The sequence below is a fragment of the Ceratotherium simum genome, chromosome 35 (genome assembly GCF_057802395.1).
Source record: "Ceratotherium simum simum isolate JZ-2026a chromosome 35, ASM5780239v1, whole genome shotgun sequence".
Lineage (NCBI taxonomy): Eukaryota > Metazoa > Chordata > Mammalia > Perissodactyla > Rhinocerotidae > Ceratotherium > Ceratotherium simum.
Window position 1 is genome coordinate 7364670 of NC_141934.1, and position 12184 is coordinate 7376853.

Here is a 12184-nt window from a genome sequence, read left to right on the forward strand (position 1 = left end):
CATTTTAGGCCTCTGCTCTCCTCAGATCCCTAAACATTCCATTGACCAGAGCAAGTCACATGGCCAAGCGGAACATCAACAGTGCAGGGAAAAATATTCTCCCCATAGTGGGAAGAATTGCAGAGCCACATGGGAAAGAGCATAGCTATAATATCCGGAGGTTATGAAGAATGGGGACAAATGGGCAATAATTCAATCTACCACAAAGTGTAAATAAGAAAACAAAATTGATAACAATTATGAACAGAAGTAGCCAAAAACTTGCTCTATCTGAGATATAATCTTATGAACAGCACAAGACGTAAGAAATCCTTTTAAAAATCTGCTTTGCTGAACAAGTTATCTGTCTTTGCCAGTGTTTCTGGCCCCAGCTTCAAAGTCACAGAAATGAAAATCTCAGCAGGAACCCTTGGAATTTCTTTCAGGGACTGCATGCTGCAAATTACTCAGATTTTAAAGTTCCTGAATTACTTTCTGTCAACATAATGTAAGCAAACTTGTGTTTGCTGAATGGGGTTAAATGCCTTTGGCATTCCTATCATGCCCCTCCCCCTTAGCTCTGGATTGAGTTACCAGCAACAGAGTTCCATTGTTACTCTTCAGTACTCACATTGTCCCGGTATGCTGTGGAAGGCACAGGAGTCGTAAAAGTCGAGCTGGAAAACACTGGACAATCTGGGTGAAATGAGTAGCCTGGGAGTCAGATTGGAGTAGCCAGCCCAGTCATTTCACTTGCTGACCTGTGAACTTCAAAAAGTCACATGACCTCTCATCTTTAAAATGAAAGGTTCAAACAAGAGGGATCTACCCTCAGCCACTCTTGCTCCCCACAATCCAACTCTACATAGCAGCCACAATGAGATTTTTTTAATTAAACTTTTTATTTTGAGATAATTGTAGATTCACATGCACTCGTAGGAAATAATACAGAGGGAGCCTGGTATACCCTTTACCCAGTTTCTCTCAATGGTAACATCTTGCAAAACTACAATATCACAACAATATTGACATTGATACAGCCAGGATACAGTACATTTCTGCTATGGTCTGAATATGTCCCCCCCAAATTCTTATTTTGAAATCCTAATTCCCAAAGATGGTGGTATTAGGAGGTGTGGCCTTTGGGAGGTGTTTAAGTCATGAGAGTGGAGCCCTCATGAATAGGATCAGTTCCTTATAAAAGAGGCTCCGGAAGGATCTCTAGCCACTTTCGCTATGTGAGGATACAGCCAGAAGTCTGCAACCCAGAAGAGGACTCTCATCTAACTGTGCTGACACCTTGATCTTGGACTTCCCAGCCTCCAGAACCATGAGAAGTAAATTTCTGATGTTTATAATTTACCCAGTCTGTGGTATTTTGTTATAGCAGCCTGAACAGACTAAGACAATTTCTATCAAGATACAGGACATTTCTATCACCACAAAGATCCCTCATGAAGCCCTTTTAGAACCACACAAATTTTCCTCCCAGCCCCACCCTCTCCTTAACCTCTGGCAACCACTAATCTGTTCATTTTTACCGTAAATTTGTCTTCTAAAGAATGTTGTAGAAATGGAATCATAGGGCCGGCCCCGTGGCTTAGCGGTTAAGTGTGCACGCTCCGCTGCTGGCGGCCCGGGTTCGGATCCCGGGCATGCACCGACGCACCGCTTCTCCGGCCATGCTGAGGCCGCGTCCCACGTACAGCAACTAGAAGGATGTGCACCTATGACATACAACTATCTACTGGGGCTTTGGGGGAAAAATAAATAAATAAAGGCAGCAGCAGCCCTGAGGCTCAATTTTAAGAAATGGAATCATATAATATGTAACCTTTTGAGACTAGCGTTTTTACTCAGCATAATTGTCTGGAGATTTATCCAGGTTGTTACGTGTTACTCTATCCATTTTTAAAAATAGATTATTGTGGGCCGGCCCTGTGGCTTGGTGGTTAAGTGCGTGCGCTGTGATGCTGGTGGCCCGGGTTCGGATCCCAGGTGCGCATCGAGGCACCGCTTCTCCGTTCATCCTGAGGCCGAGTCCCACATACAGCAACTAGAAGGATGTGCAGCTACGACACACAACTATCCACTGGGGCTTTGGGGGGAAAAAATAAAAAAATAAAAAATAAATAAAATCTTAAAAATAGATTATTGAAGTCTCCAACTATTATTATTATTTTTTTTTTTTAAAGATTTTATTTATTTATTTTTTCCCCCCAAAGCCCCAGTAGATAGTTGTGTGTCATAGCTGCACATCCTTCTGGTTGCTGCCCGTGGGACGCGGCCTCAGCATGGCCGGAGAAGCAGCGCGACGGTGCGAGCCCGGGATCCGAACCCGGGTCGCCAGCAGTGGAGCGCGCTCACTTAACCACCAAGCCACGGGGCTGGCCCCTCCAACTATTATTATTGAATTGTCTAGTTCTCCCTTCAGTTCTGTCAGTTTTTGCTTCATGTATTTTGGGGCTCTGTTGTTAGGTGCATATATTTTCATAATTATTATATCTTCTTGATGGATTGACCCTATTATCATTACGAAATGTCCTTCTTGACTCTAGTAACAATTTTTGTCTTAAAGACTATTTTATTTGTGGGCCGGCCCTGTGGCTTAGGGGTTAAGTGCACGCGCTCCACTACTGGAGGCCGGAGTTCAGATCCCAGGCACGCACTGACGCACCACTTCTCCGGCCATGCTGAGGCTGCGTCCCACATACAGCAACTAGAAGAATGTGCAACTATGACATACAACTATCTGCTAGGGCTTTGGGGGGAAAAAAAAAAAAAAAAATAAGGACTATTTTATTTGACATTACTATAGCCACTCTAGTTTTCTTTAGGTTACTATTTGCCTGGTATACCTTTTTCCATCCTTTTACTTTTCAATGTATTTGGGCTTTGATTCTAAAGTGTGTCTCTGGTTAACAGCATGTATTAGTTTTCTATTGCTTCTATAATAAGTTACCATAAATTTAGTGGCTTAAAACAACACAAATTTATCCTCTTATAGTTCTGAATGTCAGAAGTCTAAAATCAGTTTCAATGGGCTAAATTCTAGGTGTCAGCAAGGCTGGTTCCTTTTGGAAGCTCTGAGGGGAGAATTTGTTTCCTTGCCTTTTTTAGTTTCTAGTGACTGCTTGCATTTCTTGGCTTGTGACCTCTCCCTCACATCACCACAACATCTTGCTTCTGTTGTCATATCTCCTACTACTTATTGTAATCCTCTGCCTCCCTCGTGATTACAGTGGGTTCAACCACATAAATCAAGATAATCTCCCTATCTCAGGATTCTTAATCACACTTGAAGTCTCTTTTGCCATATAAGATGATATCTCAGGTTCCAGAGATTAAGACATGGACGTCTTTGGAGGGCTATTATTCAGCCTATCATACAGTATATAGTGAGATCATGTTTATTTATCCATTCTGCCCATCTTTGCCTTTTAATTAGAGTTTTAAGTTCATTTACATTTCATGTAGTTACTGATAAGGCAGAATTTACATCTGCCATTTTACTCTGTTTTTATATTTCATATGTCTTTTTTGTTCCTCTATTCTTCCTTTACTGTCTTCTTTTGTGTTAAATAAATATTTTCTAATGTACCATTTTAATTTTCTTTTCATCTTTTATTATATATTTTGGACTTATTTTCTTAGTGGTTGCCCTGGGGATTACAATTAACATTTTAACTTATAACAATCTAGTTCAGATTAATACCAATTTAATTTCAATAGTACATAAAAAATTTCTCCTATATAGCTCCATTTCCTCCCCCTTCTTTTTTTTTTTTTAAAGATTTTCCCCCCCCAAAGCCCCAGTAGATTGTTGTATGTCATAGCTGCACATCCTTCTAGTTGCTGTATGTGGGACAGGGCCTCAGCATGGCGGGAGAAGCGGTGCATCGGTGCGCGCCCGGGATCCAAACCCAGGCCGCCAGCAGCGGAGCGCACACACTTAACCGCTAAGCCACGGGGCCGGCCCTCCTTCCCCTTCTTGATCCATTATTGTCACACAAATTATATCTCTATACATTGTGTGATCCTCAATGTAGATTTATAATTATTGCTTTTTGCAGTTATCTTTTAAATCAGATAGTAGGAAAAAAAGAGTTACAAACAAAAAGTGGTTTTATATTGGCTTTGATATTTACCTATTTATTTATTGGTGCTCTTTATTTCTTCATGTGGATCTGAGTTAATCTCTAGTGTTCTTTCATTTCAGCCTGAGTGATTCTTTTTGGTATTTCTTGTAGGACAAGTCTACTAACAAAAATCTCTCAGTTTTTGTTTATCTGAAAATATCTTAATTTCTCATTCATTTAAACAATTTTTAACTGTTTTTCATTTATTTAAAGAAGAGAAAATACACCTGGGAATTTGTTAATTTTTATTGTCTCCTTCATTTTTTGAAGGTTAGTTGTGCTGGATATAGAATTTTTGGTTGATAGTGGGTTTTTTTAAGCACTGAATATGTCATCCCACTGCCTTCCTCCTGGTTTCTGTTGAGAAATCAGCTGTTAACCTTATTGAGGATCCCCTGTACGTGATGATCACTGTTTTCAAGATTTTCTCTTTGTCATTGGCTTTCAACACTTTGATTATGATGTGTCTAGGTGTGAATCTCTTTTTAAGTTTCTCCTATTTGGAGTTTTTTAAGCTTTTTGGATGTGTAGATTAATTTTTTTCATCAAATTTGGGAGTTTGAGGCCATTATTTCTTCAAATAATCCTTCTGACCTTTTCTCACCTTCTTCTCCTTCTGGGACTCCCATTATACATATGTTGGTATACTTGATGTTGTCCCAAATGTCTCTGAGACTATGTTTATTTCCTTCATTCCTTTCATTTCTGTTCCTCAGACTGGATAATCTCAATTTATGGATCTTCAAGTTCACTGATTCTTTCTTTTGCCTACTCAAAACTACTGTTGAGCCCCTCTAGTGAGAATTTTAAGTTTCAGTTATTGTACTTTTCAAATCAAGAATTTGTATTTGGTTCCTTTTTATAACTTAAGAGGAGAAGGAAAGTCTGTTGTATTTACCCTTTTTTTTTTTTTCTGCCATGTTCTTTCCAAGATTCCTTCTTTTATCATTTCTTTTCTGTTTAGAAAACTTTCTTTAGTCATTCTTTAAGGTTAAGTCTGCTGGTGACAAGTTCTCTCAGTTTTCCTTCTTCTGAGAATGTTTTTACTTCCTCTTCATTCCTAAAGGATTATTTCACTGAATATAGCATTTTAGGTCAGCAGTTCTTTTCTTTCAGCCCTTGAAAAATGTTCTGCACTTCCTTCTGACCTCCATGGTTTCTGTTAAGAAGTCCTCCATCTTTCTAATTGGTTTTCCACTATAGACAAGATGTCTTTTCTCTCTTGCTGCTTTCCAGACTTTTTTTTTTTTGTCTTTTTTTTTCAGAAGTTTAACTGTAATATATCTTGGTGTGGATTCTTTTTGTTTATTCTCTACGGGATTTCCTCAGCTTCTTGAATTTGTAGACATTTCTTTTGCCAAATTTGGGGAGTTTTCAGCCACTATTTTTTCAAGTACTTTTTCAATCCTGCCCACTTTCTCTTCTCCTTGTGAGACCCTGATGACACAAATATTAGATTTTTTTGTTATAGTCTCACTGGTCCCTTTACTGAGACTCTGTTCATTATTATTTTAGTCTATTTTCTCTTTGTTCAGATTGTTGTTCAGATTGCATAATTTCTATTGTTCTATCTTTGAATTCACTGATTCTTGTCTCTGTCCCTCCATTCTGTAGATGGTCTATCCACTGAGTTTTTTATTTCAGTTAGTAATATTATTTTTTAGTTCCAAGATGTTCATTAAGTTTTTCTTTATATTTTCTATTTCTTTGCCAAGACTTTCTATTTCATTCTGGGGACTTACTATTTTTTCATTTGTTTCAAACATGTTTGTAATTGTTTGTTGGAAAATTTTCATAATGATTGCTTTTAAAAGATTTTAATCTTTGTTGGATAATTCTAACATCTCCGCCATTTTGTATTAGCATATATTGATTGTCTTTTTTAAATTCAGTTTGAGATCTTCCTGGTTCTTGGTAGGGTGCGTGATTTTTAATTGAAACCCAGAAATTTTGGGTATTATGTTATGAGACTCTGGATCTTATTTAAACTTTCTGATTTAGTTGGTTTCTTATGACACTACTCCAACAGGGGAAGTGGTGCTGTCTCATTACTGTCAGTTAGGGATAGAAGGCCAGGTTTCCCATTTGCCAGCCTCTGTTACCACATGAGGGGTCCTCCCCATTATTACTGGGTGGAGGTGGGAGTTCTAGCTCCCTGATAGGTCTTCATTGATGCTCCCTGGCTGGGAGAGGTAGGAATGCCTGGTTACTACTCCCCATGTGGCATCCACTGACACCACAGAGTGGAGGGGTGGCGAGAGTCTTGACTCTCCACTAAGTGTCCTCTGACACCACCCTACTGAGTAAGGGGAGGAACACCTTGATCCTACCAGGTACATAGAAGTCAGGCTCTTTGTGTGGTCTCCACTGACACTGTGGGGATGAGAGGGATGAGCTTGGTTACCTCCTGATGGAGATGGAAGTCCCAGCTCCCTACTTGGCCTTCTATGACAACATCCCAGCAGGGAGGTTGAGGAACCTCATTACAGCCTGTGGAAGTCTAGGAGCCCCACTTAGCCTTTGCTGGTGGGGGTGGGGCCACAGTTTATTTTATTTATTTATTTTTTTATGGTGTTTGACTGGAGTAGAGTAAAAGTTTTCTGTCTTGCTAGGCTACCCCTTTCCTGGTCCTTTGGCTAGAGAGAGCAGGCTTTTGTTGGGACTTTTTCTGTGCCCATTGGCATTTTCTTGTTGCCAACTTTTTCAGCTTCAAGTCTGGGATATATGAGGCAAAAAGAAAACCCAAGAAACTCACCGTTATGTCATTACTTGTGCTCTGAGTTACCTAGTTAGTCTGCCTCTGTCTAGCATTCAGAGTCTTCTTATGTTTTATATATAATGCCCAGAGATTTTATTGCACATAACAAGAAGACCAGGAAAAAATATATCCACTTTATCTTCTCAGAAGTGGAAGTTTAAGGGTAAGATTTTCATTCACAAACCTGATCCTGTTGCTTCCCTGCTCTAAATACTTCAGTGGCTCCCAGTTACATTAAGATAAAACCCCAAATCCCTGGTCTGACCAGGTCTGACCCCTGTTGTCCTCTCACCAGCCTCATCTTGGCTACTCTCTACTGCTCTCCTAGGGTACATTTCAATTCCTCAAATAACGCTGAAGGTTTTGCACTGGCTGTTTCCTCTGCCTGGAACAGTATTTCCTGTACAGTACCTTCCTGCTTCTCCTACTTTTCTGCTCTTCTTTTAGGTCTATGTTAGTTTCCTTTTACTGCTGTAACAAATAACCACAAGCTTGGTGGCCTAAAACATAACAGATTTATTATCTTACACTTCTGGAGGTCTGAAGTCCAAAATAGGTCTCGCTGGGCTAAAATCAAGATGCCAGTAGGACTGCATTCCTGCTGGAGGTTCTAGGGGAGAATCAGTTTTCTTGCCTTTTCCAGATTCTAGAGGCTGCTGCATTCCTTGGCCAGCAATGGCTGAGTGAATTTTCCTTGTGCTACAGTCCTGACTCTCCTGCCTTCCTCTTCCACATTTAAAGAACCCTGTGATTACATTGGGGCCACCCAGATAATCTTAACTCCATTTGCAAGCTTAATTCCCCTGTCGTGTAACATAACATATTCTTAGGTTCTGAGGATTAGGATGTGGACATTCAGGGGTGGGAGGGCATTATTTTGCCTACCACAAGGTCTCATTGCAAACATTACCTCCTCCAGGAGCATTCTGTACCAATCAATGCCACCAACCCAAATTTAGTAAGCTGCAGTACTTCTGACTGCACTTCCTAATATCTAACAACATTAACCATATATAAAGTTAATCATGTGATATTTTGTATGTAATTTTTGGAATTGGTTTTTAACTCATATTGTATAACTACCTGTCTTCAGACTGTAGCTAATAATTAGCTTTTTAAGAACTACCCAGTGCCTTACATGTTTCAATAATGATTTTCCTTATGCAACAAACATCAGAGAATAAGACAAATTAATATTTTTGGTTGGGGATTGAACTCTAAGGACACCGATGTAGCCGTGCCTCTCTCCAATGTCTCCTCACACTAGAACATAAGCTTCATGAAGGCATGGATGCCCACCCCCATACCTAGAACAGAGAGCCCATAAACACATGCTTATTAAATGAATGAATAAGTAAATGGATGAATGAAGAAGCAAATACTTCTGACCAGAGGTGTCATGTGTGGCTGGGGGAAGGGAGGAAGAAGGAAGGGCAGAGGCAAGGTCCAGAGACAGCAGCCCTGTAATAATAACGATGATGGCAGCAAAGATCGCAAAACTATCAAGCACTTCCTGTATGCTTCACACAGATAAGGTTGTTGGGAACTCTCATAATAACTCTATGAGCTGGTTGCCTTGTTCCCATTTTAAAGATGAGGAACCTGAGTACAGAGGCTGAGTTACTTGCTCTAGGTCAACAGCTAGTTTGTGGCAGAGCTGGAATCAAACTGACTTGATATTCAAACTGGGGTCCATTTGGCTCCCAAGTCTGTGATCTTTCTACCACGTGAGACCGGCAAAGGTGGCATGGTGTGCCTAGGACTGAGTATGGCTGGAGTGGATGTCTTTGAAGGACACAGAAGGGAGAGGAAAGAGGTAAGACATGAAGAGTGGCTAGAGCTGACACCTTACCTTGTATGGATCTGGTTTGAAGCACTGTCGCATGGGAGTTGATAAGGGTTACACAGGGTGGGCTGCTCCTTGGGCGCCTGCAGCAGGGGTGGGAGGGTCCAGGGAAGCCATTTCGATGCAAGAGTCCTAAGACCCTGAGGAACTGTGCTAAAATGAACAAAGGGGCATCAGCTTCTCCACTCCTTTCCTTGGCTCAGGGGCTGTCTCAAGTGAGGGGAGGTATGGTGACCTTGAGGAACGACTGGTAGGAAGACAGGTAGCAGCATGGAATGGGACAAATTCCCCAGGTCTGATTGACTAATACCCAAAAAACATGGTGCTTTCTAAGAGAGCAGCTGCTTCACCTTTTCCAGCACTTGGGCCCTAGTTTAGGGTCACATGATTCTACACATCTCAGTGACATCCAAATTGCTTTGAATCATTCACTCTACAAGAATGTGTTTAGCACCTCCCATGTCCCACAACCCATTGCAGTAGGCTCTAGGGATCTAATGGTGAGCAAACAGAGGTATGGATTCTGCCTTTTGCGGGGAAAGAGCACTAAGTGATCATTTTTAAATTGTAATAAGTGGATAGAAAATGACAAACTGTGACGAGTTCTAGGAAGGACAAATACAGGGAGCTGGTAAAGCTGTAACAAGCTGGCAAGTCACTGTTTTTAGAGATTGTTGAGTATAATGTCAACAAACAGAAATTTGTTCATAGAATTGGGTAGCTTGGGCCGGCCCCGTGGCTTAGTGGTTAAGTGCACGCACTCTGCTGCTGGCAGCCCGGGTTCGGATCCCGAGCGTGCACGGACGCACCGCTTCTCCGGCCATGCTGGGGCCACGTCCCACATACAGCAACTAGAAGGATGTGCAGCTATGACATACAACTATCTACTGGGGCTTTGGGGGGAGAATAAATAAATAATCATTAAAAAAAAAAAAGAATTGGATAGCTATATTTGGGTTCTTCAAACATGCTCAAAATTGGTTTTTGGTTCTCACTTACAACTAACAATTGATATAAGTTTAATCTAAATAGTGTCTACTTTATCACCAAAAAGTCTACTGATCTCAAATTATACATGCCAAGAAGTCAAATATTCAAGTAGAACAGAATATTCAAACCTAAAGAGAGAGTTGAGTTTGGTGTTGATTGATGTGTTGGCTGGAGCCCGGCCCTTGAGTATGCCACATGTGGAGACTTAGGGGGTCTGGGCATTCATTTCATAAATATTTTTTGCTATTAATGGAATTTACATTCTAGTGGGAAATTATTGTAAATAACAAGCAGATAATCTATATGATGTCATGTCAGGTAGTGATGAGGCCTATGAAGAACAAGGAAGCAGGGGCCAGCCTGGCGGCGTAGTGGTTAAGTTCGCACACTCTGCTTTGGCAGCCTGGGGTTCACAGGTTCGAATCCCAGGCACAGACTGAAGCACTGCTCATCAGGCCATGCTATGGCAGCTTTCCATGTACAAAATAGAGGAAAATGGGCACAGATGTTAGCTCCGGGCCAATCTTCCTCACACACACACACACACAAAACAAGGAAGCAAAAAAGGGAACAGAGAGATGGAGGTGCCATTAGAACACAGTGTCTCTGATGGTAGGCAGGCAGGTAGGTTTCCAAGCAGATAACTTCTCCAATACCTGTGAGCTGGAGCATGCCCATCCAGAGGAAGCCGTAAATGTCATGCTGGCAGCAGTCAATTGTTTTGAAATGGGATCTTTTCTGAGTCTCTCATCTTGTACCAAATTTCTTGTGTAATCCTACAAACTGCTTTGAAGCCACTGCAATTCCAGCCAATAAGCAAAGGATGTCCAGATTCTATAAACTGAGGCTGGAGAGAACCTCAGCCCAGCTGCCACAGCTGGACCCTCCGAGGCCACACAGCCCCGTGTGACGGCTGCCTCCCTCCTACAACCAGTAATCTCCTTCTGAACAGTTAGGCCCTGCCGTCCACCTCCAAATCTCCTTCTGCACATCCAACTCTTCTAGAAGTTAACACATTATCCTGTATGTAGTAGTCGGTATCTGTGAGCTCCTAGAAGACTTGGGGCCGTGGCAGGGATTCCCTGGGTCTAATCACAGGCCTAGTATAAAGTAGGTGCTCAACAATGCTGGTGGAAAGTTAATCTCCTTTTTTATGCTTTTCCAGGACACTTAAGATACTTCTTTGTCTGTAGCACCGAACTTAAGATACTTCTCTTTGTCTGTAGCACTGAACTCTCCTTCTCCATATCCTCTTTGAACCCCAAACCTGACTCCTGATTGATGTCTCCCCATTTTTTAAATTGAGGTGACATTCACATAACAAAATTAACCATTTTTTGGAAAGAATAAAAATATTTTTATTTCATTGTTTTATTGTATTTTTTATCATGGTAAGTACATATAATGTAAAGTTTACCATTTTAACCAACTTTAAATATATAATTCGGAGATATCAAGTACAGTCACAATGTTGTACACCCATCACCACTGTCTATTTCCAAAACCTTTTCATCTCCCAAACAAAAACTCTATAACCATTAAGCAAAACTCCCTGTCCACCCTCCCTCCCAGTCCCTGATAACCACTATTCTACTTTCTGTCTCTATGAATTTGCTTATTCTAGGTACCCCACATAAATGGCATCATACAATATGTGTCATTTTGTGTCTGGCTTATTTTACTTAGCATAATAATGTCTTCAAGATTCGTCCATGTTGAAGCATGTGTCCGAGTTTCCTTCCTTTTTAAGGCTGAATAATATTCCATTGTGTGTATAGACCACATTTTGTTTATCCATTCATCTGTTGATAGACACTTGCTTGTTTCCTTCTTTGGGCTATTGTGACTAGTGCTGCAATGAACATTGGCATACAAGTATCTGAGTCCCTGCTTTCAATTACTTGGGTATATGCCTAGGAGTAGAATTGTTGGGTCATAAGGTAATTCTATGTTCAGCTTTTTGAGGAACTGCCAAACTGGTTTCCAGTGGCTGCACCATTTTACGTTCCCACCAGCATTGTACGAGGGTTCCAATTTCTCCACATGCTCTCTAGCACTTGTTATTTTCTGTTTGTTTGTTTGTTTTAATTATAGCCATCCTAATGGGTGTGAAGTGGTGTTTAAATCCTTTGCCTATTTTTAAATTGGATTGTTTGGATTTTTTGGTTGTTAAAATTAACCATTTTAAAGTTAACAATGCAATGCCATTTAGTACATTCACAGTGTTGTGCAACCATCATTTCTATCTAGTTCAAGAACATTTCATCACCCCAAAATAAAGTCCTGTTGTGCCCATTAAACAGTTACCAATGTTGCCCCATTTTAGTCTGAATGGGCTGAATTGTGTCCCCCTAAAACTCATATGTTGAAGCCCTAACCTCAGAACCTTCAGAATATGACTGTATTTAGAGATAGGGCCTTTAAAGAGGTGATTAAGTTAAAATGAGACTGTTACAGTGGGCCCTAATCCAA